At 36.9% G+C, this 9836-nt stretch overlaps 2 pseudogenes; both read left to right on the top strand.

Annotated features, from left to right (window-relative positions):
• The first annotated feature begins 7058 nt into the window (after nucleotides 1-7058).
• On the top strand, nucleotides 7059-7993 carry LOC149267419 (uncharacterized; annotated as a pseudogene).
• An 18-nt stretch (nucleotides 7994-8011) lies between these two features.
• LOC149267418 (protein DMR6-LIKE OXYGENASE 1-like) lies at nucleotides 8012-8885 on the top strand (annotated as a pseudogene).
• Nucleotides 8886-9836: the final 951 nt, after the last annotated feature.

Raw genomic sequence — 9836 nt, 5'->3', positions numbered from 1 at the left:
CTTCTCTAGATTCCGCCCAATATCCCTTTGTAATGTCTCATATAAATTTTTCTCAAAGCTTTTGGTCTTGAGGCTCAAACCTATTTTTCCTTCTTTTATCTTCGATAACTGGGGGGAGGGTTTCCTAGGTAGGAAAATATTCAACAATATTATCCTAATCCAAGAATCTCTTGATTCGAGTTGGCACAAGTGCGATGAAGGGATGATCATAAAGCTGGACATGGAAAACACTTTTGATAGAGTTAGGCATGGTTTCCTAATAAAAGTCCTTAAGAAAATGGGATTGGATGATACATTGATCAGATGGATCAGCTTGTGTATAAATTCCACTTGGATTGCTCTATTAGTTAATGTCTAAGTGGCGAGCTTCTTCAAGGCTTTGAGGGGTCTTCATCAAGGATGTCCCCTCTCCCCCTTCTTATACATCATTATGGCAGATGTCCTGAGGGACACTGGAACACGAAAGAGTTACTCTCAACTTTTTAGGCATAAGGTACAAAGAAGGAATTAAAAATATAAATCATGGACAGTCCATGGATGATACAATTTTGATCAGAGGAGCCTCAGTTATAATTTACTAGTGCTTCAAAAGAAACATAGACAGATTCCTTAGTGCGTCGGGGAGGGGGCATCAATGACAACAACAACAAAATATACAACTAGAATATCATCATCCAAAAAGAGAAGAAAATCAAAGAAATCCTGGGGTTCAAAGAATTCATAGACTAGAAATACTTTAGTTACTTACGGGTGCCTATATTCCTAGGAAGAGTTGCTCCATATCATTGGAAAAAATTTCAAGATAAAATGAAAACAAAAATAGTAAATTGGGGTGGGATTTGGCTTAATAATGTAGGTAGAGAAACCCTAGTGCATTTTGCCTTGTCGGATATCCCCTTGTATCAACTTTTAGCCTTGCAAGCCCCTAAGTGCATATTACATCAAATGGGGATGTATATAAGGAACTTTTGTGGCAGGGAGTGAGAAAAAAAACTGAAAAAATATCATTTGGTAGATTTGAAAATGTTCAAAGCCCCAAAAAAACATGGTGGATTGGGAATAAAGGATCTAGGGATAGAAAATATGGAAATGGGAGCAAAAATGTACTGGAATATGATCACGAATCTGAATCAATGGTGGAATTAGGTGATCAAGGATATGTATTTAAATTAAAAAAATGACCAAGGGGGAAGATACGACCAAGGTTTGGGCTCCCCCATCTCGAAGTTGATCAATTCCTCCTTGGACACTATTAGAAAAAATATAAACAAAGTCCTAGGGAATGGAGCCTCCATCAACATTTTCATGGATTTGATTTTGGGCCTCCAACCATTGGGCTTAGATATTTCCCTAGATGCTCTAAGAATATTCATGAGGCAAGGAGGGGTGGAAATTTTGGATCAGATATCAGAATTCTATGATGAAGGATGGTGGAAGGAGTGGAAGATTGATAACATACCAAACACCCTCCTCCCTCAAAGAGAAAAACTTATTAAGAAACGAAGAGGTTGTGCCCCATATCTCTCACAGTTTCATATAAGTGAGTATGGAACAATTCCAGCTACATTGTCAAAGAAGGGTATTCTCACATTCTCTTTAATTCCCAGGTACCGCCTAAATCCTCCATCTGGAATAAAATATGGAAACTAAATTCTATCCCAAATTTCATTTTTTTTGTTGGCTTCTATCACATAAAAAAAAAAACCTAACAACAAAGAACCTTCAGAAACAATGTCATATTGGCCCTTCAAGATGCTCACTTTTTGAAACTTTGAAAGAGTCAATTCCCCATTTCTTTCTCCATTGTTATGTATCTAAGGAAGTCTGGTCGGTGGTTCTAGGCCCTTTATATTGTAGGACGTTGTTGGGCCTCCAAATTAACCTTAATTTTCACTCCATTTTCACCTTTTATCCTCATTTTGTCATCTCATTTCACCATATTATCATTACATAACCCTATATTTCCATTACCATATGAGTTTATATTCTCATTTTCCAAAGTTATTAATTTCATGTATTTAGAGTGAATTTATGATTAAAAGTTAGAGAAATAACATGTATTTGCTTATACCTAAAAGTGGCTTGAGTTTGATGACAAGTGTAGATCATTTGGAAGCTTCCAAGACACCCTTATGTGGCCTCCCAAGATCAAATTCGAATTTCAACTCAAGAGGTGGACCATATTCCAAGGAGAAAGATCATGGAGATTTTGATGTGTCATGGGATTTGTTTCTAGTATTTAGGGATAAGTTGAGACAAGTGTGGGTCTAGTAGATATTTAAGGGATCTACATTTATTGAGTAGATATACCTAATTCATGTATAAATAAGAGGAGCATCCTCCAAATCATGTAATGAAGGAGGAGGAGGGAGAGAAAACAATTATCAGTTATTCATTAGCATTAGATTTATGTTCATTCAACATGAATAATACCATTTTCTCCAAATCATGAGTTATGAGTGTTGTTTGATTCTTAATGTGTGATAATTGTTCATGTGTGCTCATTGAGGAATGGAAGGATCCCCATACTGAGATAAGTACACTTTGTTGTAGAATAATGTTGTGAATATACTAATTTCAATTCTAATGTTCATCTTATTTCTTTGTTGTAAATAATTGTAGATAATTTTAGTATGAATTCATGTTGTGGCCATGTTTTGTGGTGTGAAGGTTGATCTCCTTTCAATAGCTAGTTTTGATGTGAGAAGGAAAACCAGGAACTCCTAACTTAGGAGTCCCTTCTTCATGAGCTAGATTAAATTGAAATAAGATTTAAATTCTCATATGCTTTTCCTAGATTACATTTATGTGAATATTGATTCCCTTTCAGTATCTAGAGATCAAGTCCTCCTAAGTTAGGAGACTCTTCTCCATAAGCTAAGAGTTGAATTGGAAACAATATTTACTTGCTTTCCTTTACATGATTTCTTAGGTGTTTGGCAATGTTATTATAGAAATATGGTAGAAGGACAACCAGGACTCTTGAACAAGAGACTCTTCTCTATCTTCTAAAGTAAAATAATTCCATTGATCAAACATTATTTTTATGCTTTCATAGAATAGATCTGATAGTTTAGATTTGTAATATGCATTTCCATTCTAAACAAACTTCTTACACCTGTTTCATCTAAGGTCCCATATATATTGGTTTGCTTCTAAGTTTACGATTCCCCGGATTAATAAATTAAATGACAGGGATTTAGCAGACAACTAAATCGCCCAACATTTTGGCGCCGTTGCCGGGGAAAGCAAACTTAGATGTAAGCTAGTTAAGAAGATTGTTTAGGAAGAATTTTTATTTAGGATCATTTAGGGTTAATTGCATTTAGGAATTTTCATTTAATTTTATTATCATATAGAAAACATAGAAATAGAACGCAAATCAAAAACCCCCCCATTAAAAAAAAAAAAAAACACAATAAAGATCCATATGTATATATGGAAAAACGATGAGTGTAAGTTTGGAACAACTCGCTCAGATCCTAGAAAATGTTATGATCTCCTCTTCTTGCGAAGAAGAGATCTTGACAGCAGCCAAAAGCTTAACTACTCCTTTAGAAGAAAACAATGAATTAACATTTGAAGAATCATCCTGTATATCTGACGATGAACCATTGTTTGAACAGGAGAATGAGGAGGACGAAGAGAAGTTGCAGTATGATCTGAATGAGAATGGAAATCACGCCTATGAAAGCCTTATCGACAAGTGGTTTCGATGGTTTCAAACAAGTACAAGATTAGATCGATTTTGTTTTTATTTCATTAGATCATATTCACAAAAACTAGATTCGATCATCCTTGTATATTTTCATTTTAAAATTGCGAAATTGAAAATGAATATATTTTTACTACTATTGCGTGAATGGTTACATTGGAAATTTAATTACACGTAATAGTTTGTAATTTTCAATTAGCATAGAGTAGGTAGGATCATATTTTCAGTTTGAATAAGTATGCTCTCCTCCTGCGTCTTTGTACGATCTCGAGGATCAGAAAGTAGCAGGTTTATAAATGTTTTCAGGGTATCAATATACTTGTCTCCATTTGTTTAAAAAAAATCATCCTAGATCAATAAAAAATCTTAGGTCTTTTTAGGGTTAGAATAAAATTCTAATTAAAAAAAAAAAAAAAAAAGATTTTGATTTAAAAAAAATTCAATTTCTTTTTATTTAAAAAAGAATTGATTTTAATAAAAAATAGAATAAATAAAATTCTTTAGAAATAAATTCATTTATTTATTTATTTTTAATAAAAATAAATTTAGGAAAAATTTAGTTTTCATTTTTAATTTAAAACAAAAATCAATTTAAGAAAAAAATTCTTTTTTAAAATAGACAACATGATTCGCTTAGAGTAGTAGCCATATTCCCATGATTCACACGTGGTTGCCGTATTCTCATGTAAGGATATACTTGCTTAAATGAAACGACTATTAAAATTTTAAGTGTCATGGGAATGATTTGTGCACTGTGGGGACAACAACCCAAAATAAGGACGCTTCCAAGTAACTATAAAAAGCTTCAAATAACCATACATGTAAACAGTCGGACCTCTAGCTATAAAGAAAATTAAAGGCCTCCTCCAGTGACATGTATTTGTGAAAAAAACATTTAATGTCTCCTTGAGTTTCTTGTAGCTGCGAAATCCATTTGTGAACAAAGCTTCAAATAAACATACCTATAAACAATTGAACCTGAGATTGAAAAAATTGAAGACAATTGAACCTTAGGTATAATAATGCAAGCAAACAAGAAAAAATAGCATGCGAGACTTTTACAGCGGAGTAGAGGGATGAGAACGGTTGTTGCATGCAGTCACGTATATATCTTTTTCACATAAGAAGCCGAGATTGTTGGCTACTTGGGTAAATATCTGTATAGAGAAGGGAACGTATATTGCCCCCTGTCGTTGGATATAATACAGAGGTCTCACATGGAGCTTCTAAAACAGCGTGTAACTTCAACTCTGCTAGTCTCAATCCTGGTCGGCCTGGTGGGCGAGAATTTTCACGCTCAGAAATCAGGTCCCTGTCTGTCACGGGATCAAGCCAATCATAGGCCATGACGTGCATCGACCCATACAGAAGTTTGTTGAGGACAGTCATGTCACAGTGATCGTCGAGTGGAATCACGGCTGAGTTGCTCGTTGGTTTGTTTTAAAATCAATCCTAGCAGTGTCACCGCACCAAAAACAAACTTTACAAGGGAATCTGGAATCATGGGGCACAGCTGCAGGAACATGGAAATTGGGAACGACCGGACAGAGCGAAAACATTCCTGGATGGGAACCGCGAATCGGCCACGGATAAATGGGATCTCCCGGTAAGGGTTTATTCTTTGGCCGACTGACTTCTTTCCCCACTACCTTATCAATTCGATAACTGTATTTCTAAATAAGGTACATTTTCCAAAAATTGTGTGCATTTTCTAAATTAAGAAAGAACAAAATCTTCCAAAATCAATGAGAAGCATCAGGTTTCAGTTAGAAGATCGCGCCAATTCCTCAGTTCTTCATGGAGAAGATCGCGCCAATATCTCATGCAATCTCTTAGCCTTAACGTACACGTGAATATGTAGGGTATAGCTACGATGCATAATAATAAGATGGACCTAGCTAGTAGCGATCCCATGAAACTGGAACACATCTTCACCATGATCTTCACATCAAGCAACTCATTCATTCATTCATCACACCAGCTCTGAAGAAGTGACAGCACGCGAAGCTCACAAATAGCCTTTGTTCTCAGAGTTGTTTCAGAAAGAAATTAGGTTAGCCGTCAAAAAGGCTTCATTGAATTGCAGACTCTTTCACTTGCGAACGAGTAGCCAGTAGAGGTGCTTCTGGTTGTAGTTAGTTGTTGAACACCGAGCGAAATGGGCAGAGGCGTGCTTGTGTTCCCTGAGAGGCAAAAGGAAGAGGCATGTAGCGTAATCAATTATTGAATCAAGACAACTCTACGCAGGGATCAGAGTTAAATGTGCATCTGACTCGATGACAGGTAAATGAGGCATTCTGGTACTAGATCACTCTGATTATGGGTTGTGGATTGCAAAATAGATTAGCTGAATGACAGAGAAATCAATCTGCTTTCAGAAAAATCATGGGCATAGTTCCATTCCTGTAAATAAATTGAGATGTTCAGAGTTGTTTGGTTTTATAAATCAAATCCTCAACATCCTTGGCAAGAGGCGGCAGTATAGATCGTTACTTCGTGCATAAATGGAGAGAAACGGCGGCCAGACTTGGTTGTCATCACGTTGGTCAATTTGTATATTTGTGAGCACATTTTGAACATGATAGTAATGCCTGCGACACAGTGGCTAATGCAGGGGCCCTATAGGTTTCAGAAATATATGATGGACACCTACGTCAAAATACTCCTTTTTTTTTACTTTGCAGTCCCATTATTATACGAGATCTGGATTGAAGGTTGAATTCCAAAATTTCGAAGTTGTTTCTAGAATATAGTGTTTTACAGAAGTTATTAGGTCTTGATTTTTCTGATGAGCATGACCTGCTGCTGAGGGGGTTTAAGAATATCCATTAAGTAGCATTTATGGATTCATCAAGTCTGTCTAGAGAAACTAGTCCACCTGGTTCAGATTCAGGTGTGGGTGGAAGTGGAAGACCAAGTGAAGCAATTGGATATAGTCCTGCACCGTTGTTTTCATGTGATTACTATGAAGTGGAACATGTCCGTAATATTGCACAAGCCTTGCTTTCGGGCTTGGCCGCTGCATGCGTGGAAAGTACCATGGGAGACCTCTTCAAGACTCCGGCATCTGTAGTTGCCAATGTGAGGAAGGAAATGATTGAATATCTTTGGCAACAGAGTGAAGTCTATCCCACACAATATGTGATGATTGTCGGAAATTCGGGCTCTCCAGAAATCCCTGTTGATGTGGTTGGTGACCTGCTTGACAACTTTGTGCACGATAAGCGAAATTTATTTACCCGGATGTCTGGCTGGCTTCTCAGTGAACAGAAGGAAGACAAGGTTGATGACTTTGTTGAAGAACTGGAGACATTGGGCTTCTGATTGATCGGGGTGTTGCTTCATGAGTGGCTCGGCTTGCAAGATCCAGCAAAGACGGTACCAAACCATCCTCGACATCTCTTCTAACATAGGTGCTGCCTTCATTGCAACAAGGGCTGCGCTTTAGAGCGCCTTCAACAGCAGAGCCTCAGCTATGGAGTCTCGTGATGGAAGATTTCTTGGAACGGCTTCGATCCCCCGTAGTCATGCACAACACGCGGTCCTTTTCGGTCAATCCTATCATTTCGCCGACGATGACAGGTCCTTCGATCCAAGCCAAGCGGAAGTTTAGCATATGGAAAATTGACTGGTATTGTACGAAAAACCTTGAAGACGGACATAGTGCATTTCTTTGAAGGTTGAAATTTGAAACCAGAGGATATAAAGTTTGCATACAATAGGGTCTATGCTCCCCTTGGCATGATTATTCAATTCTTCTCTAGGGCTGCATTTGCTACAGCACAAAAATGTATAGGTAGCGAAGGTCATTTTTATAGGTTGGTTGAAATCACCGTCAGTGGAGTAACCTCGAATCCCCATTTGATGGAAATGTTTTGCTATTACATGGGGTTCCACAGAATGCCGTTCACGAAGATGTTGAGCGATTTTTCTCTAGATATAATATCGATAGTTCTAATATACGAACTTTTGTGAGGCAGGGATTAGACCAGCCAGTTAAACTTGCTCTAGTTAATTTTCGGTCGCAAAGGGGTGCAATGCATGCTCTACACGAGAAAAATAGGAGCATTTGTTTTAATAGTCCTATCACGTTGAGGCTGCTACAATGATGAAAATGATTTGGTGGTCGTAAATAACATGAGCTTTAGTGATGGTTATATTTGGAATGGATTACTATGTGCAGGCATGCAATGCGTTGGATCTGATTTTGATCTTTTCATTGACATATTCAGCAATGTCTTTTAAGAACATTCTGGGGACTTGTTTTAGGTCCCAAGTCTCAACCTGCCATCAGTTATGGGAAGGCCTAAGTCATCAAACCATGGCGTATTTCCCGAACTGCGCCACGCAGTGCAATCCGAAGCAGCCAATTTCTTTTCCATCCCCTTGCAAGAAAAAGCCAAAGTGAGGAGAGATTTCGAAAACCCATTGGGCTATTACGACACAGAGCTCACAAAAAATGTCAGGGATTGGAAAGAGGTCTTCGATTTTTCATGCCGAGGCAAAGTTTACCTTCCGACAAGTTTCGAACTCGAGTTCGATGAGATTCGAACAGTGATAAATCAGTGGCCGCAGAACCCACCTGGCCTAAGGGAGGCCTGCGAGAAATATGCAGAGGCCGCGGAGAAGCTTGCTTTCAGATTGGTGGAACTCATATCTCTGAGCTTGGGGTTGCCGGCTGATTATTTCAATTCCAAGTTTGAGGAACAAACTTCGGTTGTGAGGTTGAATCATTATTCGCCCTGCCCTGTGCCAGAGCTGACTCTGGGAGTGGGTAGCCACAAGGATCCGGGGGCTCTCACTGTGCTTGCTCAGGATGATGTTGGAGGGCTGCAAGTCAAGCGAAAAGATGGAGAATGGATTGGAGTGAAGCCTATCCCCAATTCCTTTGTCATCAATGTTGGGGATTGCATGCAGGTTTGGAGCAATGGAAAATCCGAGAGTGTAGAATGACAAGAAGGAAAGGTTCTCTTTCCCATTCTTTCTTTTTCCCTCGCATCATGCGATGATTGGACCTGTACCTAAGTTGGTTAATGAGGAAAATCCGTCCAAATATAAAGAATCCAGTTGGGGGGAGTTCTCCAAGAGAAGCGACAGCAATTTCAAGAATTTGGGCTCGAAAAATATTCAAATCCATCACTTCTCTATTTCCCAAGATTCTTCTAAATAAGATCCTTATCTTACTATGTTCAATATTTGTATGCTTTTGTATTTAGCCACTTACTTTTTAGTAGGTCTTATTGCTGTCTGTAGTTTAGGTAAGCTCTTTATAGTTTCCCTCATAAAAAAAAGTTCAAACAATTCAAAAAAATAAATAATAAATAATAAATAAAAAAAATAAAAAATAAAAAAAAAATAAACAAAATCAAAACAATGCAAAACATTTTTGTTTATTTTATTTTTATTTTAATAAACAACCCCAAAGAAATTTAAAAAAAATCAAAGCCATTCAAAAAAAAAATCAAAAAAATTCAAAAAAACAAAACCATTAAAAAATATATATTAAAAAATTCAAAAAAAATTAAAAATTCAAAAAAATAATTAAAAAATTTCAAAAAATAAAAATAAAAAAATCAAAGCCATTAAAAAATAAAAATAAAAAATAAAAAATTTTCAAAATAATTAAAAAATTGCAAATGGAAATTTCTTAACAGCTGGAAACATTTATGCTAACTTGTCTTGTTGGAGTTGGGAACGAGCGCGCAAAAGCGACAGGTAAAACATTTATTTCATTTTATATTGGTTGCTAAGCATTCATACTCATACTTGAATTTTATGTTCTTCAAAAAGCTCTCACAATTTTCATGCAAGATTTGTACTAAGCTTTGACAGGTGCGCGATGATCCAAGTCCATGTAGATGTGATCTTTCGAAATCACATTCATTATTGAAAGCTTGAAGGAGTTAATTACAAATGTCATGACATTTGTGGCTACAGAGAAACCTTTTGCATCATGATATGTTACCCACACTTCTCCTGCAAAGCCTCATCAGTCATCCATGTTAAAGTCCATTGATTCATTGACTTATCCATTATGACTTCATACATGTCTACTTTTCTGAGTCGCATACATTTTTACCTCCATTCAGTTCATCTTTTTCCCTCATGAATAAACCATCCA

Source organism: Pinus tabuliformis, chromosome 6, assembly GCF_031772625.1.
Source record: "Pinus tabuliformis cultivar Carrire ecotype Pingquan chromosome 6, CPIR1, whole genome shotgun sequence".
NCBI classification, from domain to species: Eukaryota; Viridiplantae; Streptophyta; class Pinopsida; order Pinales; family Pinaceae; genus Pinus; species Pinus tabuliformis.
This window is presented reverse-complemented; position numbering and strand designations above follow the sequence as displayed.